Genomic DNA, 27,057 nt, shown 5'->3' with positions numbered 1-27,057 from the left:
GTGGTAGCAGGGAATATCTGGCACCAAAGTATTGTTGATATAATTTTAAAATGGGCGGGAGAAACCGCTTACGGATACATTTTAAGAAAAGAGCGGGAACACCGTGCATTGATACATTTGGTAATGGTAGTAGGGATTGTGTGCACCAGAAAGCATTGTTGGCAGGAGAGACCGCACTTCAGCGTTCGTAGGAAGTCAGTAGTATACGAGAAGTGAAGCGAGTCGGTAGCAGGTCTGAAGCGAGAGGTTGAGAGGAGCGGTGTGCCCTCCAGCCACTAGCTATGATTTACAAGAGATTATAACGGATGTACAGAGACATCAGCTAACTATTATCATATGAGGAACCAATATTATTAATTTTTTTTTATAAACTCAAGACTAGTGAAGGTATGTTTGCGCAATGATAGTCGTAAGATTGTTGTAAAAAGAAAGACCCATTTGAACGTTTGTAAAATCATTTCATTACCAAAAGTAAATATTTGAAGCGTTTTCAGAATATAATTAATTTTGGCAGCAATGTTGCATTACTGATTATAATCCATCCCATAAACCAACAACATAAAACTTTGCAGAAATTTTATTGTTGTCAAGAAAACGTGTAACTATGAATTACGTAACTTCAGTCAAATTAATTAAAGAATAATGTCAGCTTTGCTATTAAAGAATAACGTCAGCTTTAGTAATAAATACAGCGACTTACTATGACAGCCCACCAGCAGTATAGTAAACCAGAGTAAGTGCATTCATGTCGCAGTTCGATGTAGCAGTCAGATGGCGATCCAGTAACAGTAAAAAAAGGTAAGGAACAGTTTTGGGTTATTGCAGGTAACAACGGAGGGCCACGATGACAACACATTCTATGTTTCGTTGAGATAATGAGAAAATCACTTTTAATAAGCAGCAATTAAATTTGTATGCGAAGATTGAGAAAGAGAATAAATTTCAAAGGGAAGATTTCATTTGTTATTATTAAGCAAGATATAGAAATCCTAAGGGAAGGTTACATAGGTTATTGTAAAAGGGAAGGTTATCAATAACAAAAGAGATATAGAGGAGACGGGAAGGTTGAAAAGTTGCCGATTTTGCAGTTTTAATTCGCAAAGGTAGTGAGAATGGTTAGCGACTACACGCTATTATATTTGCGGTTGGGAAGCGGTTTGTAACGTAAGGGTCACCGCACGGAAGTTACATTTGAAGAATGCAGATCAAAATAAAGAAATGTGACACACGAAAGAAGACTCAGAGGGCAGACTTTTGTCTGGACTTTTCTTTTGACAGAGCAAACGAGCGGAAAGTTTGCGCCGGCGACGGAATTACTCTGAGTGGCTCCGACAAATAGCGGGATGTTCTTCGTCGCGATCAAAGACCCTGCGACGAACCCGTTGTCCTGGAAGCATAAAAGAGCCAAACAAAAGGACGCAAGTCGGGTGGCGCTGCGGCGAAGGAGGCACACCAGCAAAAATCCAGGATCAGCGGGAGGGGAACCGCAAAGTTTTTTCGCACAACAGCAGGAGGCAGCCGGGGAAAGAAGCGGCAGGCGTCGTCCTCCAGCGAGCGTGACCCGGCTTTCCAATCGAGTTATGAGAATCGTTCATCGCGTCCAGCTGTGGCTGGAGAGTGAGTTGGTGGTGAGGGGGGAGTGCCTGGGGACATTTGCCAAGGCGTCTGGATGGCGCGGCCGCTTCAAAGGGGGCGGGACGGGGCGAGTAATGATAGCCTGTCGCGCGGCCCGCAGCCAATTAGGCGACTCAGCGCTCGGTAATGAAGACGTGGCGGCGTCTGGGACAGGCAGACACCTGTTACCGCGACTGAGTGACGTTCCCACAGGCTGCCCGCCGCAACACGACTCTCAGCCAATCCACCGCTCCGCTGGGACGGGTCTTCTGCCAGCGAACGCCACAGAGCGCTGCCCGCCACTGATACTAGAATACGTAGCAGGGATCGCGTGATGTGTACGCAGTCGCAAGCGGCGCCGCGGACGTCAGAGCGAACCCAATCAGCACTACGTAGCTCGCAATTGCCATAACGTATTGCGTTGTAGTTGCGTTTACGAGGGGGGGCCGGTGTGGCAAGGCGCTTCTGTCCGGAACCGGGCTGCTGCTACGGTAACAGGTTCAAATCCTGCCTCAGGCATGGTTGTGTGTGATGTCCTTATGTTCAATAAAACGTTCTCGGCTTTCCAGCCGCGTCAATTCGAATAAAATCCTAGAGCTTTCAATGACCATCTCCGCCATCGTCGTCAGGAGTTCACTGACTGCCGGGGCTCAGCTCAGCTTCAGCCTGACAGAGACAGATTGGTCTCTGTTGTTCGGTGGAGTCTAAGCTCGTTGGCTATTCCTCCAAGCTGGCGGTGTGTGTGGGTTGTCCTTTCATTGTGTTTATGTCCTTTCAGTCTGCTGGGACGGCTTTCCTGGCGTGCTTGCAACTTATTGGTCGCGAAGCAGGTGTGGCCATCTGGTGGCGTTGAGACGCTGCACACGGTGGCCTAGTAGTCGGAGGAGCGGATTTGTTGACTGCATGCTCTTCTCGTAAAAGAGTTGTGCAGCCTGGCGAAACCTCTCTCTAACAGTCGGAATGTTGGAGACTCGGTTAAGGTCGTCCGACGGGAAGTCCCGAGGGAGCTGCAATGCCAGCCGTAGGATCCGGTTTTGGAGTCGTTGTAGTCTTCCGACGTGGCTCGCTGCGGCGTTGCCCCAAACCACAGCGGCGTAGTCGATGAGTGGACGGATTAGAGTCAGACACATCGCAACACCCAGGTCAGGTGGGAGTGCAGTTGATGGATTGAGGAAGGGGTAGAGCTGTGTCATTCTACCCCTGACCTTTTTGACTATATCATCGATGTGTTGTCTCCAAGTGAGCCCTCTATCCAGCGTCACACCCAGGTACTTTGCTGTAGTGCCCCAAGGTACGGCGGTTCCCCTAATGGTGATCTGCGGTAGAGCAGCTGGAATATGTTTCTTCGTGATGAGGAGGGCTTGCGTCTTAGCCCCATTGAAGCTGAGGCGCCACCTCCTGGCCCACTGACTAAGTGTGTCAGCTGCTGCTTGCATGCGTCGTTGGAGTAGAGCTGCATTCATGCTCCTTGCGTACATCGCCGTATCATCTGCGTAGAGGGCAAGGTGGACCCTGTCCATCCGCGGCATGTCTGCAGTATACTGGATGTAGAGTATGGGGCCGAGGACGGAGCCTTGGGGAACTCCAGCCCTGACCAGACGGCGCGTCGACAAGTCCTCCGTGCGGACATGGAAGCTTCTGTCGGCGAGGTAAGATTGTAGGAGGCGGACATGCGGCAGGGGCACACCGAGGTCCAGAAGCTTGAAAAGGAGCCCCTCATGCCATACAGAATCGAACGCCCGTGAGACATCCAGGAAGATGGCCCCGAAAAACTCCCGTCGTTCGATGGCATCAAGGGCCTCTTCGACTAGTCGAAGCAGTTGGTGCGTTGTTGCATGACCAGGGCGAAATCCACATTGTTCGTCCGGCAGTAGACGTTCTTCCTGAATGTGACCTTGTAAGCGTCTGAGATAAAGTCTTTCAAAGACCTTGCTGACCGCTGGTAGTAAGATGATGGGCATGTAGCTACTTGGTAAACGAGGGTCCTTCCCAGGCTTCTGGATGGGCACTACCTCCGCATGTTTCCATGCTTGAGGATAGTGTCCAGTGCGGAGAATGTTGTTGAAAAGTCGAGCCAGGTGTTCTGTGGCTGCTGGTGGCATCTGTCGCAGCATTTCATTTGTGAGCTGGTCAGGGCCTCCCGCCTTGCGCTTGTTGAGTCGCCGAAGTTCTACAGAGACTTCATCAGCATCCACCTCTTCGATGTGATCGTCGCCCACAGGTGCATTGAGGAATACCGGAAGACGTTGTGTAACCAGTCGAATGTGATCCGGATCCATGGGGTCCATGATGGGCTGGAAATTTCGTTCAAAAACATCAGCGATGGCGTTGGCTTTGTCCGCTGGGATGCTGGCGATGTTTTGACCGACTTGTAGCGGCGGTATCCTCTGTCGTCGGCGGAGGAAGAACTGCGTGGCTTTCCAAGCAGTACCATCATCAATCCGAAGAGTGGCCAGGCGGTTGGACCATTCCTGATGGCGGTGATTTGCAACGGCAACCTTTATCTCTCTCCTCATCCGGTTTAGTGCCCTTTTCGTTGCTGCGTTTCGTGTCAGCTGCCATTCACGGAATAGGCGATTTTTGGTGGTTATCGCCTCCATTAGATGTGGTGGCAGTTGCCGAGATCGGTCAGGTCGTTCAGATCGCGGCCACGGTGTGGCCCGGTGCACCACCTGTATAGCACAGTCTTGAAGGAATCGGGCATAGCCATCAATTCCAAAGTCAGCAACATCTGGTGCATCTCGGAGGCCCTCAGCGATCAGCTCCTGGTATCGGATCCAGTTGGTGTTCCTGGTCTGGATTCCTCTCCGCGACACTGGCTGAGCATCGACATCGATGTCAAAGATAACTGGAACATGGTCCGAGGATAAGGCGTTGCGAGTGCTGGCAGATATAACATAGGGCACCCCCTTGGCCACCGCAATGTCGAGCACGTCTGGAAGTCCACCATTGTTAGGAAAGTGGGTGGGATCATGAGGTCCGAGGATGAGGGCGTTCCACCGCTGTGCGACTCGGAGAAGTTTTCGTCCGTAGTTGTTGGTAAGACGAGAATGCCATTCAGTATGTTTTGCATTAAAATCACCGCCGGCAAAGACCTTTCCAGGTAATGTCAGCAGCGCTTCAACGTCCTGTTGGAGTAACTGCCTGCCAGGTGGACGGTAGACAGCCACAAACGTGATGCTCCCATGTGAGGTGTCAACAGCTACAGCAGTTGCCTCCATCGCTTGTAGTGGCGGAAGCTGAATCTGATGGTGCGCCAGTGAAGTCCGGACGTAGACCGCAGTACCACCGCCATGAGTTGGTCTGTCAGTCCGATAGCACACGTAGTTCGCTGCTCGGACGTGAACTCCAGGCTTGAGAAAAGTCTCCGAGACGAGGCAAATGTCAACGGCTTCATCTCGCAGCAGCTGTCGAAATTCGCCATCTTGGGTGCGGATGCCCTGGGCATTCCACACGCATACAGTGACTCCTCGTTGACTACGGGCCATGCTGGGTCTTCAGTGGTCCGGTGGTGATTGCCTGAACGGCTGCACTAACAGCGGCGATGAGTTGCCGCGGGATATCCCTGAGAAGCTCCCGAAGTTCTTGCAGGAGGAGCTTCATTTCTTCCATGCTGGAATCGGCCGCCTGGGAGGGTGCAGATGCAGCGTGTGGGTGTTGAGCTGGGGTTTCCACGACGACAGCCTGGCTTCCCTGTTGGGAGCGGTCGTGTTGTCCCTGGTCTTCACTCTGTTGCTGATCAGGACGCGGTGCTGGTGGTCGCGCTGTGCCTCTTGGACGGCGGGCCTTCTTGTTGTCTGCAGCTGTTGCAACAGTGGCTGGCGCCGTCGCAGGTACGGGGGCCTGCGGAGAGGAGCCAGGGGAAACAGCAGCAGCAAAACTGACTCCAGGTCTGACTGGTGCAGGCCGCTTTATTGAGCCAGGGCGCTGGCCACGGCTCCGTGCCGCAGCCCGTTGGAAGCTGGAACAGCCGCGGTAAGAGGCAACATGTTCTCCCCCACATCCAGCGCATTTGGGCGGTCCATCTGTCCGCTGCCGTGTGCAGTCGCGACTAGCGTGCTCCCCTGCACACTTAACACAGCGTGGGGGTAGCGTGCAGAACCGTGCTACATGCCCAACCATTTGGCAGTTGTAGCACTGAGGTTCTCCCCTCTTCGAGCGGAGTTTTTCTGTAGTGACTGGTGTCGCCGCTATCTTCGTGACCTGCCACAGCCCACGGTTGTGTGGGATATCACAAGTGACCACTAGGACCAGCGGCGTCTCCTTTCTGGTTCGGCGAGACGGTAGGCGGGTTATCGACCTGAGTCCAAATCCATAGCCCATATCCTCCAGTTGCTGCCGGATGTGATCCAAGCTGTAGTTTCGAGGGAGCCCTCGAAAGACGATCTTTAGCGTCTTGTCCGTTGCCGACGGATAAGTGTAGAACGGCTTTTCCTGTTCTCCGAACGTAGCCGTAACCTTTCTGTAGTCATCAGCTGTTTTTAGTGTGACCTTGTACAGGTTGGTGCCAGCAGGCTTGATGACAACGTTGTCTTGGCCAACAAGACGAAGCAGCATCCTGTAGAGGCCGTCGTAGTCTTCAGTATGTTGGACCACAATAGGCGGCGGCCTTGGTTCACTCTTCTGAGTAGGTAACTCCACACCCTCAGCGAGCTCATCATAACTGTTTGTCGTCGGAACCGGCGGAGCAGATGACAGTTGAGCCTTCCTGGCCGGCCGTTTGACGAGTTGAAAACCTTCCTCATCGACGACGACATCCGCCGGTTTTGCCTTCTTTCCCTTAGGAGGGGCTCGAGTTGTTCCTGTGGTGGTGGTCGCCCTTCTTTTCGTCGTCCTGGTGGAGGCGGACGCTTCATGTCGTGCCGCCGTCTCGTCGTCTGATTCGGGCAGCGGTACTTGCAGTGCAGCCGACTCGAAATCCATAGTCGTGTCCAATGACGATGCCTGGGTCGTCTTAGGTGGGGGGCCGGATGGGGCCGCCGGCAAAGCAAGCTCTGACGGACGGCGATCCGCCACACCCTTCGCTGTACGGACATCCTCTCGCTCCGATATCTCAGCACAGACTCCGCGTGGTGGTGCGACTGCCGGGGCTGCTACGGTTTCTCACTTATATAGGCAAGATGACATCATCAGCAGCCAATCAGATGGATCCAATGTGGCGCGCGCTCGTAAGTCCACCCGGGCAGCTAGCGGAGCTATTGCCCGTGACAGCACCGCTGACGTCAGGTGGCGCCAGGGGCAGGCGCCACTTTTGAAACTGCGTCGCGCATCTGTCTGCCTTCTTTCGATGTCCAACGCCCGTCCCCATGCCCTGCTGAGTGTGTACCCCTGATCTGTGTTGAAATTGTTGTTGTTTATTCGAATCTCGGCCGCTTCTTTTATAATGGGGTCCCAGTATCAGCTGCAAAGCGATTTAGAAATGATTGCTGTATGGTGTGTCAGGTGGCAGTTGACGCTAAATAACGAAAAGTGTGAGATGATCCACATGAGTTCCAAAAGAAATCCGTTGGAATTCGATTACTCGATAAATAGTACAATTCTCAAGGCTGTCAATTCAACTAAGTACCTGGGTGTTAAAATTACGAACAACTTCAGTTGGAAGGACCACATAGATAATATTGTCGGGAAGGCGAGCCAAAGGTTGCGTTTCATTGGCAGGACACTTAGAAGATGCAACAAGTCCACTAAAGAGACAGCTTACACTACACTCGTTCGTCCTCTGTTAGAATATTGCTGCGCGGTGTGGGATCCTTACCAGGTGGAATTGACGGAGGACATCGAGAGGGTGCAAAGAAGGGCAGCTCGGTTTGTATTATCGCGTTATAGGGGAGAGAGTGTGGCAGATATGATACACGAGTTGGGATGGAAGTCATTACAGCATAGACGTTTTTCGTCGCGGCGAGACCTTTTTACGAAATTTCAGTCACCAACTTTCTCTTCCGAATGCGAAAATATTTTGTTGAGCCCAACCTACATAGGTAGGAATGATCATCAAAATAAAATAAGAGAAATCAGAGCTCGAACAGAAAGGTTTAGGTGTTCGTTTTTCCCGCTCGCTGTTCGGGGGTGGAATAGTAGAGAGATAGTATGATTGTGGTTCGATGAACCCTCTGCCAAGCACTTAAATGTGAATTGCAGAGTAGTCATGTAGATGTAGATGTAGATATGTTGACGCAAGAGCCTACTATAAGTGAGAAACCGTAGCAGCCCCGGCAGTCAGTGAACTCCTGACGACGTTAGCGGAGATGGCCATCGAAAGCTCGAGAATTTTATTCGAATTGGCGCGGCTGGAAAACCGAGAACGTTTTATTCAAGTATGCCGTCGGAAAGGCTCGGGGGACACGTCCTTAGGTTAGTTAAGTTTAAGTAGTTCTAAGTCTAGGGGACTGATGACCTCGGATGTTAGCTCCCAAAGTGCTTAGAGCCATTGGAACTTTTTTTTGCGCTCGAAACCAAGCAGTTTATGGTCAGTATGAATTTTTATTAGTCACTGACTATTGAGTTCAGAGTTACCGAAAATTGTAGTAACGACTATTTGCTATTTGACCAAACTGCTGAGGCCATTGGTTCCTAGGCTTACGCACTACTTAATCTAACTTAAAGTAACTTATGGTAAGGACAACACACACTCCCATACCCTAGGGAGCACTCGAACCTCCGACGGGGGGATCCGCGAGAACCGTGACAAGGCGCGAGACCGCACGGCTACCCCGCGCGGCTCAGAGCTACGCCGTAATTATCGCTGTATTGAGGAATTTGGTAGAGTAAGCTTTTAAGTGAAAAATAATGGTTTGTTGTGCAATCGACAGTTGTACTAATCACAGCAGACAACAAAGTAAGATAAGAATTAAATTTCACATGTGTCCTACAAACGACTATACGGACTGAAAACGGATACAGCAGTAAATGCTTTTAACCGTGTAGATTCGATCTCAGGTGAAAAACCTCATTTCTGTTCAATACATCCCACTAGTTCGGATTATGAAAGAGATTTAGAAAATGAAATGTTGAATATTCCCTCTAAATGCAAGTTTAAGCAGGTTTTATTACTTTAAGCTTTAGTTTTGGAGACTCAAAGCTATTAACAAAATTTAGAAAACACATAATTGGAAGGCTGTAGACTAGCATTTCGCAGACCATAGCGGAGGGTTCACGATGACGTCACAGCTCACTGCCGACCTGCATGTGAATCTTACCCTGTAGTCTACGAGTCGTATTCGCGTATCCAAGTACTAGCCAGAAAAGCGAACTTTCGGCTTGGTGCCTCGCACCGGAAGTTCGAGTCCTCCCTCGGGAATGGGTGTGTGTGTTATTCTTAGCATTAGTTGGTTTAAGTAGTGTGTAAGTATAGGGACCGGTAACATCAGCAGTTTGCTCCGTTAGAAATTCACACACATTTCAACATTTCACTTGCAGGCTTGGTGAGGGCGACACCACCGTCGTGTTTAGATGCGGTAGTTGCTTGCTTTATTCATATACCACGTCTTGCAAACAACAGATGTATGTGAGAAAGTAGATTCTGTCTTCTTAGAGTTCTGCCTTTACATGGCTACTGTGCAATTAATACGTAAGTGCATCGCAAAGATTCATCAGACCACGCTCACACTATTCTTCTACTGTTCCACCCTCGAACAGTACGCGGGAAAAAAAGTTTAAATCTTTCCTTGCGAGCTCCGATTTCTCTTATTTTATTATGATGATAATTTCTTCCTACGTAGGTGGACCTCAGCAAAATATTTTCGCATTCGGGGGAGAAAGGTGGTGATTGAAATTTTTTGTGAAAAGGTCTCACTGTTACGAAGAACGCCTTTGTTTTAATGACTAGCACACCAACTTGCATATCGTATATGTGACCCTCTCTCCCCTATTTCGCTGTAGTACAAAACGAGCTACTTCTGTTTGACCTCTTTCGACGTCGTCCGTCAATCGTATCTGCTAACGACCGATGTCGCACAGCAGTATTCCAGCGGTAGACGAACAAGCATGGTGTAGGCAGTCTATTTAGTAGTTTTTTTGCATCTAGTAAGTGTTTTACCAATAAACGCAGTCTTTTATTCCCCTTCTCCACAATATTTACTATGTGATCATTCAAATTTAAGATGTCCCTAATAGTGATTCTTCAATTTCTCCAGCCGTATTTCATGACGAAATAAATCTCGGGTGAGCAGCAAGGTGTGAGTGTACAAGAGACACAATATATCGGCAGTCGACCTGATGTACAGCCAAGGAACGGCAGGCGTGAGGTATACATCAGGTTCCCCTCCCACTCCCTCTGCCGTCCTTGCCGGGGCTCGACGCCCGGCCCAAGCGTCTGGGCGTTCCCTCGTAGGAGGTTTGCCGGCGGCGTATCGGAGGTACTTCCCCCTCCCCTCTAGGTCAGTACATACTGGGATATTTCTATCTTCTCCTTAACCCGGGTTATGGCTGGTTCTCAGGCTTGGTTATGGGAATAGCCGCAGTCACGATTCAGTTCAGGTTTCCTTACACTGATCTCTATAACTTCTTTGATGATACAGTCCCAGTATTTCGAAGTCTGTGGTAGGACCTTGGTCTTGTCATAATCCTTGCATTGAAGTTCTGGCAGGCAATGCTCGGCGATTAGTAGTCTGTTGCAGTCGGGTGTGGCGTTGGTGTTCACGGCTTCGATCTTCAATGGTGCGAATTGTCTGACCTATGTATTCCTTACAACATTGGCACGTTATTTTGTAAACCCGTGATTTACGTGAACCAAGGTCGTCCTTAACACTGTCAAGAAGTGCTCTGGCTTTAGTTGGAAAGCAGAAGACGGTTTTTACTTGAGATCTGCGTAAAACGCGTCCAACTGTTCCCGATATGGCTGCACAAACACCTGATGATGGCAACAAGGTCGGATGGCGAAATATTGTGTTCCTTGTACACTCACACCAGGCTGTTCATCCGAAATTTATTTCGTCATGCTCGTAATTGCTATCCCCAGGTATTTAGTTGAATTGACAGCTTTTATCGTTGTGTGATTTATCGTGTAACCAGAATTTAGTGGATTACTTTTATTACTCATACGAATGACTCCACACTTTTCATTATTTAAGATCAATTGCCAATATTCGTGCCTCATAGATACATTCTGAGAATAAAGAAAAAAAGAGAAAGCAGCGCACTATGAAATAATTATCTGGGCGAGACGTAAATCGTTAGACATGATGTACGTGTACAGACAACAAATTATTGAAATGTAAGAATAATTGGGTGATTCATTCAAGAGAAAGAGAGCTTCGCAACCTGAGCAAATCAGTAACGCATTGGTTCACTTCTGGCCCTTATGCGATCGGTTCTCGGTTTGGCACTGGCTGACAGAGTTGTGGCAGGTCCTCCTGAGGGATATCGTGCCAAATTCTGTCCCAGTTGTCGTGTTAGATCGTCGAAATCCCGAGGTGGTTGGAGGACACTGCTCCAATTGAGGAGAGATCTATCAACCTTGCTGGCAAATGTGGATTGTGACAAGCACGAAGACAGGCAGTAGAAACTCTTGCCGTTTGTGGACGGTCATTATCTTGCTGAAACGTAAGCCCAGGATGGCCTGCCATGAATGGCAAAAAAAGCGGGCCGTAGAATATAGTCGACGTACCGCAGTGATGTAAGTGCGCTGCGGATGACAACCAAAGGGGTCCTGCTATGGAAAGAAATGGCACCACAGACCATCACTCCTGCGTATCGGAGCATATTGCGAGCGACAGTCAGATTGGTATGACACGGGTGTCCGAGGCGCCTCCAAACACACCTTCGCTGGTCAGCGAGGCTCAGTTCGAAGATCGACTCATCTCTGAAGACAAGAAGATACCAGGCGGATGACGTGCTGTAGACGCCCCAGACGTGTGTGGGGTAACAACTTCCGTTAACTGGTATCCTCTGTCGATATTAACTCATTGCAAGTACCTAGTGCCTAAAGGTTTTCGACACTGTAAAACATCGTGGACCACGAACGAAAATATGATCATATTGTAACTGGGTAACCTCTTTTGATGCTAGTCACTTGTGGGGATAAGCATAACTGCAAAGGGCATTTGATTCTAAAGCATTATGACAGGGTGAAAAACACTAAGTAAATTACTTTTTCTCTCTTAATAAAATGTGGGTAGGGTGGGTTCTTCCTTGGCTCAGGTACGAGGTAGAATGGAAGAGCATTTTTACATAAGATAACTATTATTGAAAGATTTGTACAGTGGTTTCTTTACTGGATTGTGCTGGCTGGGAGAGCGGCAGCTGTGTCGTTTTCGAAATCTTCTGCTGCGTGAGCGGCGGCGCCTGATTACGCCTGGTGGCGTGTGTCTCGTGTCGCTGTTTCGCCCAGTTGACTGGAGACGCGCATCGTGAGGTGGTCCGTCTAATTATTGAGAACGAAGTCGCGGATAGGATGGTGATACCTCGGATGTGGCGGCCCAGTGTTTCTCTTCCCTATGCGGCCGCGTGTGTGAGTGTTGTGCGTCGGACAGCGGAGCGGCGCGGCGGGGGAAGGCCAGTGTCCAGGACTCGAACAACGGACTCCAGCTTGCCAGTCTTCGGCTGTCAGATCATCATCACCAGCTCAGAGGTGACTGCTGATGCGAGGCCGTCTCCTTCCCGTCCTCACGAGTCACCCGGGTACGTAAAAATCAGTCTTTAACTACCTTCTAACTTGTGTCTTCTGGCGGCGGGGCTGCTGCTTGCTATTCCATCACAGTGGCAGACTTGGTGCTTCTGTGTACGATGTAGTCTCTTCCTGCACGACGGTCTTCAGCACCGAGTGAACTGTACTGGAACTGAACTCGAACCGAAACTGAACTGAAAACTACTGTCGGGACCGCTACGTCTCACGTATTTATTTACTTCAGTTCACTGGAGGTGAACGACTTCATCGTCATTGCCTCTTCTGTCACGTTGAAAAGCTTCTCGAAGAATCTTCTTAACGTCGGTCAATGGCTCTTGGAATGTAGGCGAGGGCCTCTGCTCACATATGACAATTGAGGGACACGTGAGCCGGTCGGGCGATGACCTGACGGCTGAATCGACAGCTTCCGCTTGTGTGGGGAGGGCGACGGCTTCTCCTGAACGTGCTGGTTTGGAAGTGCTGGCCGTTGCCACTGCTGCTCTGCCCGCTGTGTGCCAGTGTGTAGCTCTTCTAAACTAAACTAAGTTTTTCATTTATTTTCTAATTTCTACTTCACTTCACATTGATTTCAATAACTTATTTACCTATCTTAAGTACCACTCAACAATATGTATGTTATTGGTTTGCAGAACATTTGACTTATAGAAGCCAGTATGTTATACTGGGCGGCGAATGTTGCACAGACACGAAACTAAAATCTCGTGTGCCCACAGGAAACACAAATGGCCCTATAATATACTCAATTTGTAAAAACGATTTATGAGTCAGAATTATCAGCACCACGACCTCTTTCGTTGATGGCGCTACTGCGTACAGCAATGTATCAACGTTGGACGTCGTAAGAAATTGCAGAAACACTTGCAAAAACTTTTAACTGTTGTAGTGAATGCTAGCTCTTATAAAATGTTGTTAATTGTAAGCTAATTCATGCAACAAAAACAAAAAAAAAACACTTAGTATCAGACAACAAGATTGTTGGTGAATATCTTGAACACATTGCATCGTTTAAGTATTCAGGGGTAATACTAAGAAGCGACATGAAATGGAATGATCACCTAAAATCAGTATTAGTGAGGGCGAATGGACGACTTGTTGTACGTATTCTTCGAAAATGCGATGTATCTGCAAAGGAAATAGCATACAGACGCTAGTGCGACCAATTCTGCTGCATTGTTACAGTATTTGCAATTTTATCAAGTAAACATGACATCAGACATCCAACGGAGTCAGAGAAGAGACCAAAGCAGGCCGATATAGGCAACAGCAAAGTGTAATGGAAATGTTCGTCGAACTTACATGGGAACTCCTGGAAAAAACAAGATGCAGCTCTCGCTAAAGCCTGATAGGTAAATTTAGAGAAGCTGTATTCGAAGAAGACAGTGCTGTCATTTTGCTGCCATCGTCGTATTTCCCGTGCAGGGATTATGAGAATAACATAAAAGAGATCGTGCTCATAGTCATTCGGTCCCCTCCCAGTACTCAAATGGCAAAGAAAAGGAAATCGATATCGTTGGTTCGATGTATCCTCCACGATGCACCGCACTACAGCTTTAGGCGTGTATTTGTAGACGCAGTTATAGGATACAGTCCGTTTTTGTTGAGAGTACAGCTTTGCCATGTGCTATACGTCTACAAGATCTAAAAGATAATTCTATATAACGTACCACAGTGTCGGAGGGATAGTCGAGACGGAGAATTGAAGACTTTCAAGTCGGGGAACAATCTCAAACTCGTACACTACAAGACCCGCGTAAGCTACAGCGCATATGCGCTGTACGAGATTTTGAATACCCTCACATCCTCTTCCGCCACCGACTTGCAAGAAGACCACACATCAACTGGATTATTGTGTATTTAATATATTTATGGCAAGTAAAATTTGGAACTCAGACATCAATCCCTCAAAGTATTTCGATGCGACTCTTAAAAATTCGCCGTGACCGAGCGGATCTGCTGGCACGGTAGCTCAGCGTGTTCGGTCAGAGAACCGGTCGGTCTCTATAATAAAAAACTGAATAGAACGATCAACAAATAAACTTCAACAGATGTCGTATGACGTCCGCAACGACCAAACACAACGATCAACAACGAACAAAATGCACAAAAAAGGCGGTTCTAAGCGCTTCAGTCTAGAACGGCGTGACCGCTACGGTCGCAGGTTCGAATCCTGCCTCGGGCATGGATGTGTGTGATGTCCTTAGATTAGTTAGTTTTAAGTAGTTCTAAGTTCTAGGGGACTGGTGACCTCAGATGTTACGTCCCATAGTGCTCAGAGCCATTTCTACCATTTTTTAATCTCGAGAAAATTAGCTATGAAGTTTATCGAGCGTCGCTAACACCCTGAAGTGAGGATATTTCTTGGAGGGTCCGTGTAGCTGTGAGGTGAATTGCTCACATTCGAGTGTCTGGTCAGGCATCGATTCCTTGCTGCGATAAATTTTTAAAAGAAGGTTCGTGTTATATGATCATTTCCATGAATGGTAAAATACATATACAAAAAGAAATTGTTTGTAAAATTTTGTAACGTAACACTGATTATTAAGAATTTATATTTTCAATGAAAACTGGATTTTTGTGTATCATACTTTGCTCCAAATCAGAAGACGTGCATTTTTGATCAACTTTTCAGACGCTTAGCCGGGTGAATGATACCATCACTGTCGGGGAACACATCGAGCATGAAAGAACACAGATGGCCCGCAATAAGGTCGACATAGTTTAGTGATGTCAGGGTTCCTTCAGTTACACCACAGTTCCCATGGAAGCCCAGGTGACTCTCCACCATTACATGCTACTGCCCTGCCTTCCCAGAGCCTTGCGTCCGTAGCGTGGGCAGTGTAAAAAGCAGCTCTCGGCTGGTTGTTATTGTTGGGGTGGGGGGTGGGGGTTGTTTTTGGGGGAGGAGACCAGACAGCGAGGTCATCGGTCTCGTCGGATTAGGGAAGGAAGAGAAAGGAAGTCGGCCGTGCCCTTTCAAAGGAACCATCCCGGCATTTGCCTGGAGCAATTTAGGGAAATCACGGAAACCTAAATCAGGATGGCCGGACGCGGGATTGAACCGTCGTACTCCCGAATGCGAGTCCAGTGTGCGAGCCACTGTGCCACCTCGCGGCTGGAAAAGCCGCATCACGAGACGGACATCGAACTGTTACAACGGAAAACGTCAGTAATCTGATCAAGCTACACGTTTCTGTCTAGTGATCCCGTCCCGCTGCAGTCATAACTGACAATTTCGATGGATAAACATGGGAAGACGAACTGATAGTCCGTCGTAGAGTCCTATGTTCAAGAGAAGGCGCTGAACGGTTTGCTCCGGAACACTTGTGCCTGTACTGTGTCGTCGGATTAGATAAAAGCCGCTACCTATTCTGCTTAAAAGAGCAGTCAAACATTTGTTCTCCACGCTCTGTGAAGAGAGGTGGAAATCCACCACCATGTCACCTACTCATGGTTTCACCGTCCTTCATGCACTTTCCATAGATGATCATTACAATAGCAAACGAACAGCCAATAAACTTCGCCGTTTGCAAGATGCTCGCTCCCAACCGCCGGGTCGTAACAATCTATCCTTTGCCAAAGTCGCTTATGTCGGTAGATTTTTTGCATTTGTCTCCCGCATCATCAGTAGAATAGTTCCACATTCTTCTACACTCATCGTCACATGCTCGCAAAGTCACCAGACGGCATTCAGTCTTACGGTGGGCAGTGGTCACTACATTTCATGCTATTACTGCATAGTGATCTTGAACAAACGTCCTAATAAAACTGTCCAATAACTTTCAGGCGTTGTTGTCGCTGTTGTCGTTGTTGTGGTCTTCAGTCCAGAGACTGGTTTAATGCAGCTCTCCATGCTACTCTATCCTGTGCAACCTTCTTCATCTCCCAGTGCCTACCGCAACCTACATCCTTCTGAATCTGTTTAATGTATTTGTCTCTTGGTCTCCCTCTACGATTTTTACCCTCCACGCTGCCCTCCAACACTAAACTGGCAATCCCTTGATGCCTCACAATATGCCCTACCAACCGATTCCTTCTACTAGTCAAGTTGTGCCACACAATTCTACTCAATACCCCTTCATTAGTTATGTGATCTACCCATCTAATCTTCAGCATTCTTCTGTAGCACCACATTTCGAAAGCTTCTATTCTCTTCTTGTCTAAACTATTTATCGCCCACATTTCACTTCCATTCGTGGCTACACTCTAAACAAATACTTTCAGAAATGACTTCCTGACACTTAAATCTATACTTGATGTTAACAAATTTCTCTTCTTCAGAAACGCTTTCCTTCCCATTGCCAGTCTACATTTTATATCCTCTCTACTTCAACCATCATCAGTTATTTTGCTCCCCAAATAGCAAAACTCCTTTACTACTTTAAGTGTCTCATTTCCTAATCTAATTCCCTCAGCATCACCCGATTTAATTCGGCTACATTCCATTATCCTCGTTTTGATTTTGTTGATGTTCATCTTATATACTCCTCTCAAGACACTGTCCATTCCGTTCAATTGCTCTTCCAAGTCCTTTGCTGTCTCAGACAGAATTACAATGTCATCGACGAACCTCAAAGTTTTATTTCTTCTCCATGGATTTTAATACCCACTCCGAATTTTTCTTTTGTTTCCTATACTGCTTGCTCAATATACAGATTGAATAACATCGGGGAGAGACTACAACCCTGTCTCACTCCCTTCCCAACCACTGCCTCCCTTTCATGTCCCTCGACTCTAATAACTGCCATCTGGTTTCTATACAAATTGTAAATAGCCTTTCGCTCCCTGTATTTTACCCCTGCCGCCTTCAGAATTTGAAAGAGAGTATTCCAGTCAACATTGTCAAAAGCTTTCTCTAAGTCTACAAATGCTAGAAACGTAGGTTTGCCCTTCCTTCTAAGATAAGTCGTAGGGTCAGTATTGCCTCACGTGTTCCAACATTTCTACGGAATCCAAACTGATCTTCCCCGAGGTCGGCTTCTACTAGTTTTTCCATTCGTCTGTAAAGAATTCGCGGTAGTATTTTGCAGCTGTGACTTATTAAACTGATAGTTCGGTAATTTTCACATCTGTCAACACCTGCTTTCTTTGGGATTGGAATTATTATATTCTTCTTGAGGTGTGAGGGTATTTCGCCTGTCTCACACATCTTGCTCACTAGATGGTACAGTTTCGTCAGGGCTGGCTCTCCCAAGACCGTCAGCAGTTGTAATGGAATGTTTATTCCCGGGGCCTTGTTTCGACTTAGGGTTTTCAGAGCTCTGTCAAACTTTTCACGCAGTATCATATCTCGTATTTCATCTTCATCTACATCCTCTTCCATTTCCATAATATTGTCCTCAAGAACATCACCCTTGCATAGACTCTCTATATACTCCTCCCACCTTTCTGCTTCCCTTTTTTACTTAGAAGAGGCTTTCCATCTGAGCTCTTGATATTCATAGAAGTGGCTCTGTTTTCTCCAAAGGTCTCTTTAATTTTGCTGTAGGCAGTATCTATCTGACCCCTAGTGAGATAAGCCTCTACATCCTTACATTTGTCCCCTAGCCATCCCTGCTTAGCCATTTTGCACTTCCTGTCGATCTCATTTTTGAGACGTTTGTATTCCTTTTTGCCTGCTTCATTTACTGCATTTTTATATTTTCTCCTTTCATCAATTAAATTTAGTATCTCTTCTGTACCCCAAGGATTTCTACTAGGCCTCGTCTTTTTACCTACTTCATCCTCTGCTACCTTCTCTATTTCATCTCTCATAGCTACCCATTCTTCTTCTACTGTATTTCTTTCCCCCATTCCTGTCAATTGTTCCTTTATGCTCTTTCTGAAACTCTGTACAACCTCTGGTTCCTCCAGTTTATCCAGGTCCCATCTCCTCAAATTCCCACCTTTTTGCAGTTTCTTCAGTTTTAATCTACAGTTCATAACCAATAGATTGTGGTCAGAGTCCACATCTGCCCCTGGAAATGTCTTACAATTTAAAACCTGGTTCCTGAATCTCTGTGTTACCATTATATAATCTATCTGAAACCTTCCAGTATCTCCAGTTTCTTCAGGCATTGTATAGTTCGTGTTTGAGTGGAGGCTATGTTACACTTGTTGAAAGTGGGGATGCTGTGTTCCCTAGTGGCTTTCGGTGACCTACGAGGCCACGCGGTCCCCAGAAGACGACGAGAGGCGGTTCGGCCAACTCGGGACACGCCAGCATGCTGCGGCCCCCGGTGCCAGATATGCGAGGAATGCGGCGCCACGTAGCCCACTATGGCGCTCCGGAGTTCACGGAAGCAAGTATGCGCAGGAGGCAGCCTGCAGCCACTGGGAGACTGCGGAACGTTGAAATAGCAGTCCGATTGCGGCATTCGCTCACCGCAGTTATCATCACTAAATATTCCTGCTCGTATTCAAATGTTAAACAAAATGAATCTCATTTCCTTTACTGTAAAGTCAGCCTCCTATCATCAGAGGCACAAAAGAAAGCAATGCGGTAATTATTGTTACGTCGCTGCGCTTTTAAAAAATGCGCACGATTTTCATACGACAGATTGTGGAAGGAAATGACTTCAGTAGGAATTGCACATGTTACTAACTTTGGAGAAAAATACTCCCGAAACTCCAAACTTTCACCAAATTATTAGTAGCTACATCGGCTTTAGTCACTATACGTACTAAACGCGATGAACTCAATATTCCTTCATTTTACACATAATGGGCATCATCTCATTCAACATGTCCTTCCGCATCCGAAGCTTGTGAGCGTCTCTCTCTCGATACTCTCTCACTTACAGCATATCTAACTAGTTGCGTGCAGGAGCTACTTAATTCTGATTGGCTCATCAGTCTGACGGACCAATCAGAATGATGCTTCGAGATCATTCTCGCTGCTAATTTCGCCTAAGCCAATCACTATTCAGAAACGCATTTGCGTCTCCCAAAATGCAAATACTAACTCAATGTTTAATACAACAAAACGAAAATAAAATTAATCTTTAAAATAATTATAAAACGATTGCACTTAAACTGATATTCTGGCCGCCTTCTTAGAAAAGCAATCACACCTAGACATACGTCATCAACAATGTGGGTAAAACACATGTTTCCCACGTTCCAATTACGTAACGTTGTACATAATATAATATGGATTTTTTAACGTGTGTCCCAGATACACACTCTCACTCATTCCCATATATTCACACAACAATATCGTAAACAGATATTAATTTTTCCTGAATTTTAATCTACAAAATGAAAAGTGATTAAAGTTTTGAAAATAAAATTGCAAATAAATTGATTGGCTACCTTGAGAACTCTGTTAATGATTTCAAATTATAACAAAAGGCAAACTGTCATTTTTGCTGTGAGTGTCATATTGGTGGGTTTTAGGTAATTTTCTGAATCCCCGAAACTGTTATATGTACAGCTTTGAAATTTGGAGGAGATCTTCTTCTGGATAACAGAAAATATTATATCAAGTTTGAAAATAATCTGTTAATATTGAATATGTTTTATTTTAGATTCGTAGGGGGTATGAATATACGGTCATTTTAAGTGACACAGAAGCCTGTTCTCACCTTTGCTAGTAGCGACAGATGTGCTGTGAGTCATGGCTAAGACCCAAGTTTGCAGCCTACTGTACGTTCACTGGGCTCCATGTCTAATTATCTTACTGCAATAAATGTTATCCCGTAGTAACTTGCGATATCACAAGTTCGGTGAAGTAAGTGCTGTTTGCAGTGCCTGCGATCACGCACAATATGATGCAAGGAGAGATTCTCCTGCCACACTGCATCAGGTCTTTGGGCACGCTCCACAGCCCCCAGTAGGTTCCGGTGAGCAACCGGTAGGAACTTCGCCTTAGCACCGCTACGTTCAGTTTGCACTTCTGAGGAAGGTGGCTAGCCATCGAGGTCGCACAGAAGTAGAATTCCGTTGTGTGCCTGTGCCAAGCAGCCACGCTCCTGCTGTAAGCGACGAATGTGCGACGGAGCAGCGACTAGACACATTTAAGCTACCAGCCCACCACTGATGCGTAGGTTCGCAGACGCTCTCCGCACCTTGTCCACGCATCAGTGATATGTTGGCAACCAACAGGATCCTGCAGGTGGCGAGCGTTGAGCTGCTGCGATGCCCAACTCCTCCAAACCTCCTGGCGGGAAAGGGGCACTGTATATACGCACTCGCAGTGGTCAGAAAATTGGTAATTTATGGTTAGCTTCTATGGGACCAAACAGCTGAGGTCATCGGTCCCTAGGCTTACACACTACTTAATCTATCTTGAACTCAGTTACGCTGAGGACAACACACACACACACACCCATGCCCGAGGAAGGACTCGCACCTCCGACGGGGTGATCCGCGCCAACCGTGACAAGGCGCCTCAGTCCGCACGGCTACCCCGCGAGGCAGTGGTCAGGGAACACCGGAGCCGAGCGCTCTACATCGAGCACCTTACCAACTAGCCCACGGGAGACATAAATGCTACCTAAGTGACTTACCGAATGGCACTGGTGAAACATGAATCATGAGTCGTCTGCGCGGCGTACCTCCCAGGTGTCCCGCATGTACAGATCGCGAACAGTGAGACGCAGCTCCTGAGACGTTGTTAAAACTCGGATATTGATCTTTTCGGCGGAGTACACAGTTAAAGTTCCCTCCAAAGAGAAGCCTTTCATATCGACCTAAGAACATTGTAGCAATGTCGCCCGCATAAAATCGTGTCCTTCGGCGACAACGTCCGGTATCAGAAGGCGCATAGGCCTCATCCCTTTCTTGAGCCGTAGGAAACGTGCTTCCCACTACAATGAACTCGCTCCTAGCCCCGTGGGATTCACAGTTCCTACCTCTGTATGGTGCTACCACCTAGTGAACAGTTCCCGCCGTTATTGCTGTACCTTCGCGTAGAGATATTGTATAGCTGAGTGTTGCTCTGTAGAGTGCTGTTTACGTGACATTTTATGACTTTTTTCCCCTGAAAGCTATAGTATAAGGTAAACACTTTTGATTTACCCAAATTTATGAAGGAAACCGTAAAACTGGAACAAGGGGAATTCCAGTTTGAAATAAAAGGAGCCATTTCTGCAGTAAAATAGATGGATAACCGTCCAGTCACTTTCCTGTCCTCAATTCATGACCCATGAGAGACAGCCACAGTGAAAAGGAAAAAAAAGAATGGTACTAGTACAGAGATTTCTTGTCCTGAAGTTGTGGCAGAATACAACATAATAATGGGTGGTGTCGATAAGTTTGATCAATTACGAGAAAGGTATGCTATTGGCATACCAGAGGTGCGAAAGTCTAAAAAAAAAACGTTTCCTTACCAGAGGTTGGCCATGGGCCTCCCCCACCACCTCGCGATGCTCGGGAGAAAGAGCCGCGCCGTTGTTACGGGGAGTTTTTTGGAAGTGTTGTCCACTGCTTGCGGACCACGTACATCCCTTCATTACGATCATGGGGCCCGACGGCAGTGGCATTTTTCAACAAGCTGGTACACCATGTCACAAGGCGAGGAGTGTGATGGAGTGGTTCGAGGAACACAGTGGCGAGCTGCAGTTGGTGTGCTGGCCCCACATCTCGACAGACATGAATCCGATCGAACAAATCTTAGATGTGATTGAACGTGGCGTCAGAGCACATCGGCCCACTCCCCGGAATATACCGGAATTGGGTGACTTGTGTGTCCAGACGTGGTCCCAACTCCCTCCAGCAACCCACCAATACCTCATTGCTTCCATGCCTTGATACGACGCCACTGTTAATCGGGCCAAAGGCGGACATACCGGGTATTAGGCAGGTGATCATTATGTTCCGCATTATCAGCGTATAATAAAACTTGCAGCTTTGCTGGAGTTATTACGATACCATTCGAAGAAGTTAGTAATATCTCGAAGTACAATCTTGACCATACTGTGTTCTGCCAAAACCGATTGCAAGAGGTTGCCTCTCATTTATTTCTATCCTGCTGGCGCAGAATCAATTCTATGGGCGTAAAAAGTATTTTAGAGACATCTTGTACTCATTATTCTGTGGCACCCAGTTGTTCTGTTGCTTAAGTTTGCGAGCTAACATCCCAAAGATGTTCGGGCTCACAGGCGGTTCCTCTTGATCGAAATGCCTTGGCTCAAACACGTCTAAGGATTGAACCGCACGTGTCGCATTACACGCCCTATATTAGACACTTGTGACCCTTTCATTAAATTGTCTAGCTGATGGCAAGTTTGAGGAATAGAAAGTTAACGTAACATATAATAACAGAAACAATAACAATATCGGGAACTAAATTAACGTCCCATTAATGATATAGGTCACACAGTTCCGATTTGGTTAGAATAATATTTATTCAGAAAGCAAACTAAAAGTGAAAGAGGTCGTGTTTGGAGGTACTGTTACAATCGAGCGCATAGCCATTTGAAACAGTTCGATCATTCACCATCTCATCGCGAAATACAAGTTATCTACGCGGAAAGTTGGAGTTCACAGCAGGCGCGCGGCAGCTCACCGCTCAGTGACTAAGTCCCGCGATGCCACACAACGTGAAATGTTCTAAGTCGTTTCACCTCGTAGCTACCTAAGGACCGACTGTCCGCTTTCGCGCCTCAGTCCGAGCTGTTCCCTTTGGTGCCTCCAGCCGAACTGACCTCTCCACCAGCACGCTCCTCCGCCCGTCTCCGACCGCGTTTCCCGCGCGCCCGATATAATCGCTCAACTGGCTAGGGCAGTTCCCTTTCCTCAAGCCGCCCATCTGATTGGCTACAGCTTATCCTACATTAGTTTACATTTTAACATATTTAAATAATTAAAGCTTAACAATTGTCACGTTCTAAGTGAAGTAACAATAAAATCCACTAAATAGTAAACAGTATCTTTTACATAAATCCAATACAATTTCCTTCTTAAGTTGGAATATCACGGCCAGTAGCCTTGCACCAATGTGCTTTCTGATAAATAAATAAAGAGTAAAAGTAACTATTATGCACTAAACTTTACAACAAATTTCTATTACCTAATGGTTCAGTATGGTGTCATGAAGTTGTAGGGAAGCAGCCTACTCACGCCTTATAAAATTCACATCACTCTTTCCATTGTGTGCCAGCTTAGTCCGCTGTAACTAGCTCTGACGTCATAAATATTGCGCAATACTTTAAATCAAGTAAATAACGTGAAACGTTTCTAGCATGTCAGGAGTAATACAAAATCCATATGTGTTGGATATCAGTTCAATAACTTTAACCATTTTCGAAATTTGGATGTTTTTCTGCAAACATCATTGGCGCAACAGAAAAGAGCTAGAAACTTAAAAATTTATATTTAGATTCCTTTTGCATAATAATTCAGTAGAAACAGTATTCTGGATCTCACAAGTTAAAATTTTAGTTGAAATTCATGATTTTCTGGTTTTTGTCTTGCAAATTAAGGAAGCAAGATAGATTAAGTAGGCGAATGAATAAAGCTAGGATGTTTAAATTTAAGTAGAAGGGAGATCCGCTATAGCCATAAAAATGTGAGAAGTTTCAACAGAATAACTATATAACTATAGCTATAACGTATCTCCAAAGAGCAAGTTCAGAGCTCGTCTACTGCATGTCGTGTAATTAAATTAATTCTCTTGCCCAAAGTATTTGACTTATCCATGTCAGACTTTTATTATGATTACTTACTTGTGTGCTGATTACACAATTAAATTGAAAGCTTCATTGGCCATCAGCAAAGGAAGCAATGATTAATTCGATAACTTAAAGTGGTGCATTACTAGCCCAGCGGCTAGTCGGGAGAGTGGATTTGATCAGGCGTTCCCTTAGCCGTCCGCACCGCGGCTTTATATGTAAGAACGCTGCGCGAAAGAAGAAGGGAAGGACGAGAGAGTAGCACCGACGCACGACACAGTCGCTGAGATGTGCAGCCGCGAGAAGGACGTACCTGCGCTTGGTAGCGACGCCAAGGGTGTGGCAGATCGCCGTCCGGCCGCGCTTGCGCCGTCAGCGCCCCCGTCTGGCCCCCCACTTATGACGACCAGTGCTATGGCTATGGATTTGATGGACACGGCTCCGGAAACTTTGAAGACAGCGCTGTCTGCTCCGCTCCCCAATTCTGAAGATGAGAGCTCCACCGCCCCTCAGCCACGCGGACGAAGCGGGAAACAGAAGAGGAGGGCAACAGCCGCGACGTCCGCTGTTCGCAGCTCGCCGATCGAGAAGAGGGCCAAGCAAGATTTCGGCCCTGACGCTGACGGTTTTGTCCCGGCCCGGCGCACTGCAAGACGCGTGCAGTCATCGACGACGCTTCCAACTGCCGTCGCCAACTCATTCGACGCGCTCGCTGACGCGCCGGACCAGCTGCCGTGCGATCCTGCGCCGAAGAAAGACTCCGGTGGTCCTCCAGTTTCGGCCGCCCTATGGAGAACTGCAGAAGTTGTTTCGCAGCTGGACAACGGCCGTGTATACCGTGAAGCCTGCCGGACGAGACCTGTACAGGGTCACACTCCGCACTGCTGACGACTATCGCCGCGTCACTCAGGAGGCGTCTGAACGTAGTATCGCATTCTATACCCACGCTTCCGCACCTGACAAGGTCTTGAAGATTGTAATCCGGGACCTCCCATTCAACATGGAAGCCGATCACTTGCATCGCGAACTCGCTGACCTAAGCTTCTACATACGGGCAGTCGTGAAGATGAAGTCGCCTAAATCACGCGATGATATGCCCCTCTTCCTGGTCGTCGACGCGGGTCGCCGACGTTCCGGTTCAGAGCGAAGATCTTCGCTCCAGGAGAGGCCCTGTGCAGTGCTTTCGCTGCCAGGGGATCAATCACGTCGCGCGCCACTGCTCTATGCCGGACAGATGTGTTAAATGCGCCGGCGCCCACGCAGGAAGTGCGTGTCCCCGTCCGCCCACCGAGAAGCCGACATGTGCACTCTGTGGCGGTGCTCACGTGGCCAGCTATCGTGGGTGTGAGGTGTGGAAGCGTGCCATCGCTCGCCAACGTGGCTAAACACCAGCGCCGCGTCGGAAGAAGCCAGCGACGAGACGGCCCGGCGTCTCTTTCGCGGCGGCAACGTCAGGGGTGCCCTCCGCCGTCCCGGCTGCGTCGGCTGCTCCTGCTCCTGCCGCCTCCGAGGCCATGCTGACACCTGAGGCTTCTGCGCCTCCACCACAGCTGCTAGTGGCCGACCCGAGTACTGCCTCTCCCGGGATGTCGGCCGGACCACGCTCCGCCAATCACCGGTGCGGGGGTCAGCGCCCCAGCGCTCAGCACCGTCAGTTGAGCAGCCCCAGGTGGACTCTCACAGCGAGTCAGCCACGCCTCCCCCTTCCAGCGACGGGGCCGCGCCGGCTGCCTCCACCGCTGACCTGGCCAACCTCGTCGCGCAGCTCACTGCCTTGGTGACCAGTGCTACCAAATTTATTGAAACCCTGTCGCAGCAACTCACCGATGGCCTCTCCGGCCCCGACCGCTGTCAACACTCACCAGCTGCACCATGGGCAGCGTTAGAGGGCTCACGGTCGTCGCGTGGAATGCCTACGGCGTCCGCACTCGAGCTGGTGAACTTCGCCAATTTCTTCGAGATGAAGCCGTCGACGTCTGCCTTATCAACGAAACCCACCTGAAGCCTGGGGTCGACGTCAGGGTGGCCAACTACTCCAGCTATCGCACCGATCGACTGACGGCGGGTGGTGGGACAGCCGCTTACGTCTGCAATGGCATTCGTCACCACGTGATACAACTTCCACCACTGGCAACCCTGGAGGCCACTGTTGTCGTCGTTCACACCTCGGCGGGCGCCATCACGTTCGTCGCTGCCTATCGACTGCCGTCTCGTCCACTGGACCCTGCTGACATCGATGCTCTGCTCTCCTTGAGGGGGCAGGTGTTTGTCGCCGGGGACTTCAATAGTAAACACGTCTCCTGGAACTCCAGGATCACCAATGCCGCCGGCCACTGCCTGCTCCGGGTAGCGGAACGCCACCATGTGCTTGTGGTGGGACCGTACGACCCGACAATCTTCCCTGCCCGTGGCCTCCTGGATATAATCGACATCGCGGTCGTCAAAGGCATCCCTCATTAGATCACCGCCACGACGAGGACAGCACTGTCTTCTGATCATGTCCCAGTGGTTTTTGATGTCGACTTAGACGCCCTCCAACAGCCCAGGCGAGGCATCTCACTTGCTGGGATCGACTGGGGCAGGTTTCAAGTTGCCGTGACGAACTCACTCGCCGCCGCGCCGCCCCCTACGGAAGCTGGAGCGGACGCATCACTTCTGCACTTTGCGGCAACGACGACCGAAGCTGCCAACATAGCAACGCCGCCCCGACCTCGCACTCCGCCAGACTACTCCCGCCAGCTGCCGCCGGACATCCTTGCGGCCATCACTGAGAAGAACCGGGTCTACCGGGAGTGGCAGCAGACAAGAAATGCCGACAACAAGCGCCTCCTCAACAGGATGCGGCGGGACATCTGGGCCGCCAATTGACAACCATAGCAATCGCTACTGGAATAACAAGGTCGTCACCCTCTGTCTTGACGGCGGCACGGCCTGGCAGACGATGAAGCGTTTCCTACGCCGCACGCAATGTATCCCTCCGCTGCTGGTCAATGGTCAGGCTGTCTGCGAACCAGTTGCGTAGGCTGATGCCCTCGCAGACGTCTTTGAGGCTACGTTTACGCCGATCGAAGACCTGACCGACGCTGTCCACGACGACCTGGTTGCTGACCGGCTCCCACGCTACTTGGAGGCACGCGACGACGATGACGTCATTGAAAAGACGACGGCGGAGGAGGTGTCGTCCATCCTGCGTGCCCTGAACCCCAGGAAAGCTGCGGGCCCAGACGA

Source organism: Schistocerca gregaria, chromosome 5, assembly GCF_023897955.1.
Source record: "Schistocerca gregaria isolate iqSchGreg1 chromosome 5, iqSchGreg1.2, whole genome shotgun sequence".
Classification (NCBI taxonomy): Eukaryota; Metazoa; Arthropoda; class Insecta; order Orthoptera; family Acrididae; genus Schistocerca; species Schistocerca gregaria.
The sequence above is the reverse complement of the archived record's forward strand: the minus strand, read 5'-3'. Positions refer to the sequence as shown.